Consider the following 11949-nt stretch of genomic DNA (forward strand, 5'->3'; position numbering starts at 1 on the left):
AAAAATATACCTTATATTTTGAAACTAGAACTTCTAAAACTAAATAATAAATAAAATATATCATCACAATGATTTTGGTTTTAACACACACAGGAAACGAAGATATCAAAAATTTAATGATCTATATCTTACCTTTTAGTAAGAAACCTATACCATGAAAAATACAATTTTAAGATAAAATAATAAGAAAATAATCACATTAAGATGAATTTATAACTTTATCTAGATTTAACACACAAAACAGACAAAAATAACATCTTACCAATTTTGATAGAAGTCTTCTGGAGAAATATGATAATGAAGTTCAAAGTTTGATATTGTCTTCAAATCTGAAAAATCTGCATATTTAAAGCGTTAAAAATGACTTTAAAACAGGGAAAAACCCCAAAATAAATCTTTTATGCTTAAATAATAATAAAAACAATCACATTAAGTTGAATCTATATTTTTATTTGAATTTAACACACTAAACATACCAAAATACATATCTAAAGTTTATAAATGTACCTTATTAGGGGTGGAAGATGGAAACCATAAATTGAAAACCCTTAAACGCACAAGATAAAATGGTGAGAAAGACACGAGGAAAAAAGATATAAAAAAATAGATATAAAGTTTGGTGTCTTCAAATTAAAAGAGATTAGAGAAAGGTTATATAGTTCTAGAATGAGAAACATTACATTTTGTTGCAGTCATTTGAAAAAAAAAGAGATATAACGTGTAAATTTTATTTATACAAAAAAAAAAAAAATTCAATTAGGTTAAAAATTTTGAGAGGAGAAGACTTCAGTTAAAAAAATTTTGGGGGAGAAGACTTCAGAACAAGTCTGCTAGTGAATAAACTTTTGGCAGACTTCTTAAAAAGACAAAAAGTCTTTTACCCATAAATCCTAAAATAAACTATCTTAACTAGATGGTAATAAACACTTCACTAAAAAATAAAATCAATTTATAAAATATACATTATAAAAAAATGAACACTTGTATGTTGAATTTTATTTTCAAAAGAATATATTTAAGATTCCAAAATATAACCCTACAAAAATAACATTACTTGAACATATTTTACCAAACCCTAATTAATGAACAATCATTACTTATAATCTATATTCACTCATATATGTGGAAAACCATCACTCGGAAAAACATTAAGAAGAAATTCAGAGAAACTTCTTGAGAAGTCCTCTTGAGAAATTTTTTCTCATTAGCTGGAAACATCAATAAACATGAATATTTCTAACCTCATAATTATATTATAAAATACATTAAGAAGCCTCAATATTAAGTAATACACATGAGTTAACAAAACTAATCTTAAGAAGTCATTTTAAATTGGAGAAAATACAAGTTTAATAAACATTTACGTATAAGACGTCTACACAAGTCTTCTGTTAGGCTATTTTTTTAACTACAAAATTACGAAGTAATGCTTCTTAAGAAGTTTTTTTCTATGAGCAGACTTCTTATGAAGTTATCTTACGTAAATTATTGGGTTCCTTTTTTATTTGGAAAAGTTCTCGATTATACTAGGAATTCTTCTTTCATAATCAAACTGATTTTGCAATTAACCAAAATTTTGCAGAATTTTAACTTTTCTAAAGAAGACTTTAGAAGATTGAAGTAGACTTCTATATAATTTTTCTTATAGTTACACGAAATCTTCGAAAATCACAAGAAGCTAAGTAGATTAATTTTGCAATTGACCATGTTTGACTTTTTACGAGAATATGTCTATAGAAGTCTGTCTTTTTTAAATCAAAGGTTTGACTAGAATCTCATAATGAAATCAAATAAGACTTCTCAAAAAGTCTTCTAATTAATTAATTTTAATATTACTATTTTATTATTTATTTTCATCTGCAAAACTAACCTATGCAAACTTCTTACCACATTTCGGAGACTTCATGTGATCAATAGAAATCTACCTACACAAATTACTCAAAATTTCAGCTTATTGAATAATAATTTGTACAATTTTTTTTCAAATCCTTAGCTTATTGAAAATCACAGATTTCATAAATAAAATCTAATAAATATGATTTAAAGTAATTTTGAAGATAATTTATAACTAATAATAAATAAATAGAATTTCAATTCATCTCTTATGCTGGTATTTGAAAGTTCTTTTTAACGTCAACTTTTTGTTTTTATCTTAAAAATTAAATTTTGGAATGATGGGGAAAAGAAAAAACATTTTTTGAAAATCATAATTATTAAAAATTAAATATATGAAAAAAATCTGTATCATCTTCATATTTAAAGTTTAAAGAAAATTTATTCAATATTATATACCATTTTAAATAAAAAAAATTTAAAAGATCAGACATCTTAATTTTCCACCAAATCTAAATCCTCCCAATACAACTTCTTCACATATTCGCATATTCCTTAGATTATTTATAAATAATAAATAATATTTTAAACCTCTTTGTCTCTTTGTGTTAATATATTACCGAGAGTTTTTTTTAATTAAACCCCGAAAGTGATTTGAAGAGTTTTATTTCTTCCTAGATATATCTCTTTTTTTTTAACTGGGAAATATCACTTAATTATAAAGCAACCTTTTTAAAGTAAATTATTCTCGCATGATGGCATGGCTAATATATACATAAACGCAATTTAAAGTATTTAAAAAAATACCAGTTCGAACACATTGTAACATGCATTTGCTCTCTAGCTAAGAATATAACTTAAAATAAAATAAAACTAACATCCTTCGTGGTGGACGTTGCCGGTCCACTATGTCAGTTTTTTAAGTTCTGGGGGTAAGAATCTACATGCTTTATATTTTCAAATAGTATTAAAAGTCATTCCTCATATTTTCGATAAAGTGACAAGCAATACATGCGTTACAATGAATTAAAAAATACAACGATATTGGAAAAACTTATGATGTAGATGTGTAATTATTCCAGCCAAGTGGCAATGCGTCTCTTAAGAGTTCCAGATTCTTTTTTGTCCTCGCGTTTTATAAAATAGATGCTAAACTAAGATAAGATCTACCACGAATTTATATAAAAATTATTTAAAAAATATCGTATGAAAAAATAAAATTTATATTCTTGATCGAATAAATATTTTTGGTCATTAAATAATTTTTAAAAACCATTGATAAGTTGATAAGTTGATTCCATTTTAAAAATATTTTAGGTCAAAAATTATTTATCGCATAAGAACCTAACGTGTAGGCCGAAGAATCTGAGGCCTACTATTTGGTTACAATGAAAATATGAGAGCTCGATTTTATATCATGATTTAGCAATTTAAAAGTTAATTATGGTTATGAGAAGTTTACGTTCACGTGCCAATCCTAAATATTTTCAATATTTTTCTCAATTTTGTGTCATTTTTTTCATTTTGGTTATTGCTCGATATAAATATTAATTTTTGAGTTTATTCTCATTTCGTTATTTTGTTTTGGCCTGAGATTTAGAAAATATTTAAGATTTAAAATTATTAAAGAAATACATACTTAGACCATCTCCAAAGTATTTTGCTATTTTTGCCTCTAAAATAGAGAGTCTCTATAATAGATATGAATTTTACTCTAATGTATTCTCATATAATAGCAATCTTCAAAATATAGATTAAAAAAATTTAGATTGCTATTTTTTCTCCTATGGAAAAAATAGCAATATCTATTTTATAGGAAGAAATAGCAATGGGTTGGAGTCATTTTGTCTCTAAATGCTATTATAGTGGCAAAAATACCAATGGTTGAAGATGCTCTTAGGTTAAGATCCGCGTTTTGAGTAGAATAAATATTTTATATTTATTACTTATTTTATGTTTTTCTGCATATTATGAAATAATCAAATAATAATTATATATTAAATATCTAAGAAATCAGTTACTATTATGTAATAAATTGGCGTGTGCATATAAATCAAACGATCGCTCTTGTTTATTCGCAATCATTTTAGGGTAAATAAATCAAAACAATCAATATTATCTATCGTATATGAAATATAATTAAATTTAAATGATATTAACATATATATATATATATAGTATATTTTTAATATGGATATTTTTTAAATGAGGTTTCTACTCATATGATTTTATGATTATTTGTATATTTGTGTAAAAAAATTTTACACCAACGAATTTTTTAATATGGAATGTTTAGTGGTTCAATAATTTATAATCATTTTAAAAAACAATAAAAATATCAAAATTAAAACCTTAACTTTTCAGGATATGTTCAACGTAGATATCAAAATATAAGTATGTACTTTCATATGATGTATACAGTTTAATTTAAACGATATGAAATATATATATATATATATATATATAACATAAACACCAATTAAAATAAAATTATTTATTCATATGATTTTATAATCATTGTATCTTATTATAGAAAAAAATTTAAACCTTGATCACAAAAGTTTATATGAGACTTTTAACAGTTTTAGTAATTTATACTCATTTTGAAAAATTCAAAATACAACATATACAAAAAATCTAAATTTTTATTATATGATTAATGTAATTATGTAATTTATTTTAATAATAAATCATTAAATAAAAATGATAGAAAGTATACACATTGTTAGCAAATCTTTATTATTTAAAATTATTAATTGTCATATATATCTTAATCACATTAAGTAATTCCGTAGGTTTTATTTAAGAAAAGAATTCAATTTGATAAATGAATACTCCATAATAGACATACTATATAATATAACATTCCTTAGCAAATTAATTTTGGACTAACAAAATTCTCAATTGATTTTCAAGCCGCCACGTAAGCAAAATTAACATTATAACTACGTAACAACTCAGCAGAGCATTTTTTTTAATTAATCCAAACTACATGTTATAACTTTTTAAATGTTTCTCTATTAATATATAGAAGATTCTCTTCTTCTTTCTTTGAGAAATGATACTCGCTTCTCACAGAAAGTAAAATACTAAAATTTTGAATTGAATTGAATTAATTATTTTGCTTATAGACTAAAATTGATTACAAATTTAAGATTTAATGGAGCTTGCACGTTTAGTATGTTTAAAATATTTGTATTCTACAAGCAGACACACATGTAGATATCAGGCCCGGCTAAACACTATGATATATGGCTTTAATGCAAAAAAAAATAATAATAACATATAGTTATTAATATTTTTTTAAAAATAAATGAAAAATAATTTTTCTATTACACTATATATAGTTAATATTATATATGTAATTTAAATATAAAATTTTCAAAACAAAAATTTGGTATGGGCCCAAGGCAGTCGCACTGACCACCCCCTTATACTCAGCCGGCCCTCGTATATATAAACATTTAGTTAATTACATTAAAATTAAAATTATTTAGCAAACTAGTTATAATTAAATTTTGATATTAAAAAAATAAAATAAGTATTTCTAAGTGTAAGAAAATTTATTTTACAACTTTTTTATTTTAAATTTTGTATGTGTTTATTTTTGTTGGAGATAATTAATTTAGGAAGTCATTCTTTATTATTTGAGAAGGATGCCGATCTTTTTCTTCTCCTTAGACAATTTTCGACATTTGGGTCACGTTTTCCTCCCGCATCCAGGTAACTTCTAAAGAGAGATATTTCATATTTCAGGACTTTAACCTAGATTTCAACTACAAGAACTTATAAAAAAGATTCCAAAGATGAGGGGAATCGACTGTTAAACACTTAGACCATAGAAAAGGACATTTAGAACTATGGTTTTCAGATCAATACATTGTACTGCTGCTCAATTGATCAATAAAACATTACTTTGATCTATTGCTTGTGTTCTATTGCACAACTTATGTTTTCCATAGTATAACAAAGAACCCTATTTTATTTTACCCTAATAGTTTGGAGCTAGAAAGAGGAGGATAACCAAGATTATATGACGATGACTAGAAGTGAGCATGAGCAAGCTTTAGCCTTCTCGGCCAACAACGACTAGAAGTGAGCATGAGCAAGCTTTAGCCTTCTCGGCCGACGACAACATGCCAGTCCAGATCGAAGCCATGTAGAGGCAAATCATGAGATGAGCACATGCCAAGATATTAATAACACCCCACGGATAATCCCAAAATCATCTCAGAGATCCAGACCTTAAAAGAGAGGATGGAAAAATGCTCCAAATAGTTGGAGTAGAGCTAGAGAAGCTATCACAGCTCAAAGCCGAGAACTTAGTTTTCTAAAAGGAAAAATCACCCCTAAACACTGTAGGAAAGAAATGGAGAAGGTTCCAAATCTGTGTTCGACCTATGCAGCCTCTAGATACTCCTGTTGGACGGGATAATGCGACTCGATGGGCACAACAACTGAATGGAGAACCGGATGAAAGGAACGGTGTTGCGGTCAAAAACCGTGTTAACACGACCGAAGATGATGATGATTCCAACTCGGAGACAGATATGGAGATGCAGGAATCAGTTGCGGTCAAGAAATCAGCAAAAATGGTTTACTTGGAAGAATTCTTCTTTAAGAAATTTGAAGCATTCCGATCAATGATAAAAGGTTTCCTGGTGTCACTCCTCCCATTAGAAGAAGTCCTCCTGATTCCTACGCTGATACTCCTTTCATGGGCAAGATGGCTTTGATTAAGATGCCGAGAAAATTCGCTTTCCTGAATATGAGAATGTACGATGGAACCAGAGTTCCAGACAACCATGTGCAAGGGTATCCGCTCGAATTTGACGAGACCAGCCCTGCAATGGTATCACCTCAACTTACCAAACCGATCTATATACTCTTTCACAGCTCTAATCGATCAGTTCGTCGAACAATTTGCAAGAAACATAAACGTAGAAAAGACGGCGACAATCTATAGGAGATCTTCCAACATCGAGTTGAACCCCTTTTTCGCTACATATCACACTTCAACCAAGGAAAGGTATCCATCCTCTGATGTAACGCCTCAACAGCTATATCCTCCTTCAAGAGAGGTCTATTGCCTGATGGCGACCTGAGCTGGTGAAATATCAGTGCAGATCCATAGAGGATGTATTGTCCCGGCCATGGGCACAATTTAAACGGGAGGAAGACTCTGAATACTGATCCAACCACTCACAAAAGCATGAATTTAGGGTCACGAGGAATGAGAAGGTTGACAAGGACGACAAACCATATAATAAGCCCCAAAAAGAAGTAGGAGCCTTGAATTGTGGTAGATACCACAATCGACTTACATATTAAGCCGAAGGAATGGCAATGTCAACATGGTTCACCTCTGGATCCACGACAAAGGAGCCGTGCCCTATACCCTTCACCAGGTCGTCAAATTTCCTATCCTATGGGGCATTCAGAAAATAAAGGGAGACAAGGAAAAATTCCACTCCTGCTACCAGACAACTCTAAAGGGTAAAACCGCGGTCTTAAAGGAATTACAGCACAAGACTCTGACCCACAACACACAGAGGAGTCAGAAGTTAAAGAACTATACGAGGTGCCTTTGATAGAAGAGACTCCAGCAGGAACTCACGATCGAGTCCAAACTACTAACAACTCTGAGGCACAGATTGATATACTTCCTCCGGTCTAACTATAATTGTTTTGGCTGGTCCCATGTGGACATGCGTAGCATAGATGATGTGTTGTGTTATTATCAGTTTTAAACTTCTTTTTGGCAAAGAATGATTGGATTTTCAAGGTATTTTGGCTTTATGGGCTTCTTTGTTCTTCTTCTATTCATATCTGATATACCATGGATTTTACCCACTTTCAGCCATGGTATATCGGTGTTTTAGGAATTATCTATGTTATTTTGGAGTCTTTTTAGTACTTTTACAGGTTCATGGACGCTTTGGAGAAAAGTGATGATTTGGGTGCATTTTGGAGATAAAATGAGAGGAAGCTCGAAGGTGACCATTGAACAAGTTCGAGGTCAACATTTTGATTCCACCATCGATCGATGCACACTCTGTGCTATTGATTGACAGCGAAGCATGCAAAGTCCATCCAGCTTAAAACCCAAGTCAAGATATAATTACGAAAATACCCATGACCGGCTTTTAACCTAATATTTGTGTGTTCTGTCATTGTTCTAGGCAACGCACGCTTTCTAGTCTATTCCTATTCTCTAGTTTACACAGCAAAGGTTTTTTGTAGATTTGGAGAGAAGATCCAAGACTCCTTCAGAGATTTGTATTGGAACTCCAGTATTTCTAACATTAATCTATTTATGAATTCCTTTATGTTATTTGCTATGAATTGTTTTGATATGTCTGAGTAGTTCATCTTGTTAGCTTTAGGGTTCAAATAGGATTATGAAAGATTAGCCCCAAATACAGATTGCTTAGTTGTTTGTGATATCCATCAGTTGAATTGCTCCCATTGCATGTGTTCATAGTAGCTAACTAGAACCTTGATATTAGGATAATTAGGCGGAAACGGAAGCATGGTCTGTTACCTGAATTAATTCACATTGTGCTAGGATTGCTAGAAACAAGGGACAGCAGATTTAGAAACCTAGTGAACATAAGTCAAACCTGCTCGGCAAAGCTTGCTGAAGGAACATCGATCGACAAACCTATAGGTGTATCGATCGACGTTCTGAAGGGTGTATCGATCGATTATTCATTGATAATATCGATCAACACTTTCTCCAGATCAACAAATGACAGTTGAGATCTGAGATCCAGACAATAGATATTTTAAACAAACGAAAGTTGATAGAATATTACTTTGTTTGAGTTCTAGAATATCCAATAAACTACTCTAGCTTCTATACTATTATAATCTTGATTACCTGAATAGAAAACCTAAGTCTAACGCTTTCTCATTAATTTACTAAACCTCAATCCAATCAACCGAACAACTACCTTGATCACCACTGCAATTTATTATTTACTTAATTGATCTAGCTTAAATCATAAATTGTTTTAAGATCTTTTGTGTGCCCTAACTCCTTGTGGATTCAATCCCTAAGTACTACAACTCGACCTCTTATTTGAGAGAGTACAAATCACTTAGGGTAATTTGAGTGATATCAAATTTGGCACTGTTGCCGGGGAGCTTTGATCGCCATTAGATCTTGTCTAGGCAGTTTTAAGTCTAGGTTTTTCTGTTACTCAAAAACTGATAAAAATATTTTTTAATTTCTTTCAGGTGCATGTCCAACAGTACCAGAAGTAACAAGGAAAAATCACTGCTTTTCTCAGACCCTTCACTCGTGGAACGCATGATCCGCAAAGAAAAGAGATCCGTATAGATCGACCACAACCCCCATTTGTCAACCGACACTTCTCAGCAAACGTCGACCGATACTCTTCATCCGTTGACGGACACTTGTGAGCTACCGCCGATCGATACTTCAGTACGAACATCGATCGACACCCGTCCGCGAGAGATGATTGCGACACTGATCCTAGAGAGCGGTGAGAATGGAGACATGTATTACTAAGAGGGTCATCTGCGTAATGCTGCTGGTCAGAGGTTAGATGATCAGAGGGTTGTAATTCCTGATCAAGATGATGATATCGCTGTAGCTGCTCAAGATGTAGACGATGTTGCTCGACCCAGAACGTTGGCTGACTACAATCGTCCAGATCAGTACTACGACAACATAGCTGCTATCTGTCCTCCTGCTATTCAGAGGACAGACTTCGAGCTGAAACCCCAGTACTTTACACTCGTGGCTCAGACACCTTACTGTGGTTTGTCACACGAGCATCCTATGGACCATCTGGAGCGGTTCGAGGATTTGGTTTCTGCCATTAAAGCTAATGGAGTCCCAGATGACTATCTTTTCTACAAGCTCTTTAAGTACTTACTGGCTGGAGAAGCTTTGCGTTGGCTTAAGCAGTTACCACCACGATCTTGCGTTGGCTGACATCAAGAATGCGTTCATGCGCAATTTCTATGATGAGTCGCGAGCTGAGTACATAAGGAGAAAGATTGCTACATTCAGTCAGGAGCCTACAGAGTCATTCAGAAGCTCATGGATCAGACTCAAGTTCTATCAGAGAGAGACTTTCCACACCATGGATTCAAAGAAGTACGCACTTTCTTCAGAGGCATCGTGCTCGCATATCAGATGGCTCTAGACACAGCTAGTGAAGGGAACGTCAACACTAGGAATCCAGAAGAAGCTATGAGATTGATTGAGAACTTGGCGCCTAGTAATAGCACCAAGCACACTGATTTCGAGAGGAGAAAATCGGCCACCCTAGGAAAGGAGGAGTTGGACGATGTCAAGGCTAAGCTGCACAGTGTTCACAAGCTTCTCAAGAAGCAAGTTAGCTTTGAAGAGGTTACGGAAGCTGTAGAGATCAACAGTGATAGAGATCTGGAAGAAGATGTGAACTTCATCAGTGGTACATGCTTTCAGAATCAGAGGCCTGGGAATTAGAGTGGATATAGAAACTCCTATGGGAATGGACAGAGGAGTAACTTCAACCAGAATTCACAGTTCCAGAAACCATACAACAACAATTTCAGCTACAGCAGCAACATAAACTATGAAATTCTTCCTATCAGAACGTGCCACCACAGACTCGTGAGAGCAAGATAGAAGAAATGATTGACCAAGTTCTTGAGGGTTAGCAGAAGCTTATGGTGAATTTCAATCCGAAGATAGATGTTGTGTACACTAAGATGAATACAAAGTTTGAGACTTTGAACACACATGTGAAGAAGTTGGAGACACAAGTGGTTCAGATAGAAGAAGCTGTTAAGAAGCAAGAAACTTTCATCAAGGGGAATGAAGCACTGAAATACCACGTCAATGCTATCATAGAAGATGATTTCTGGCAAGTGGTCAAGGAGGAGAAGCTTCAGGAGAGAGACTTCGACGTTGAAAGCTCCATGAACTTCGGCGGTTCACATTGGTATCGACCGTAACCAAGAGATGAATATCGATCGATGGAATGGAATGAGCACCGATCAACATCGGATGTTCAGCATCGATCGACGAAATCAGTTGCATCATGCGAGACGGTCAGAATCATGACCCATGAATAGTTCACAGCTAGACATCCACATCCACCCAAACCCCTACAAGTAGACATCGATCAGCAACGTGAGAAAGTCACCGATCGACAAAGAGATTCAACCGATGATCGACAGTCAACCTCAGTCATCGATCGACGAGCACCTCTCTGCTACCGAGTGCAACTACCGAAAATAGAAGTTGCACGACTGAATGCACTCAGAAATCCATCTCAACCTTCAGAGACACCAATAGATCATCAGTGAACAATCTGAGGATGCAGCATAGCCAATGCAAATTGATCAGGCTACTGTGGGGACAACCTTAAGGAAGAGGAAAGAAAAGCTTCCCAAGCATCTGAAGAGAGGAGCCAATGATAAGGAGATGGAGAGTTTCAAAAAGAGGATTTCTAAGGATCCCATTGGATAAGCCATTTGAGGAGGCTTACTTTACCCACAGGATGTGGATGTTTTTCAGAGAGACCAAAGAAACTGAAGAGGACATTAGGAGAATGTTCCACCAGGTCAGAGAGAAGATGAGACAGAGGATTACACTGAAGAAGAAGAGTGATCCTGGAAAGTTTGTAGTACTCTGCTTGATAGGAGGCATTGACTACCCTAGTGCGCTCTGCGACACAAGATCTTCAGTCAGCATCCTACCTAAGGTGATGGCAGACCTAAGTCTGAAGATAGAGCCTTCAGAGGATTCATTCACTTTTGTGGATTTTTCTAAGAGGAACTCAGGAGGATTCATCGGAAACCTTGAGGTGCAGATTGGTAATGCCATAGTTCCAATAGACTTCCATGTCTTGGACATCAAGCTCAACTGGAATTCTTCTCTACTACTTGGGAGAGCCTTCATGGCTACATGGAAGTCGTCCATCTTTGTTTGTTAAAAAAAAAATTCGAGACGATTTCCATGTAAATCATCTAGGGTAAATGGGTTATTTTTGCATTTGACTGGATTGTGTCAGAAATTTGACTTTTCCTAGACGACTTACACGTAAGTTGTCCAGTAGAAAATTAAAAAATCAATATTTTGTTTTTTTTTTT

Source organism: Brassica oleracea, chromosome C2, assembly GCF_000695525.1.
Source record: "Brassica oleracea var. oleracea cultivar TO1000 chromosome C2, BOL, whole genome shotgun sequence".
Lineage (NCBI taxonomy): Eukaryota > Viridiplantae > Streptophyta > Magnoliopsida > Brassicales > Brassicaceae > Brassica > Brassica oleracea.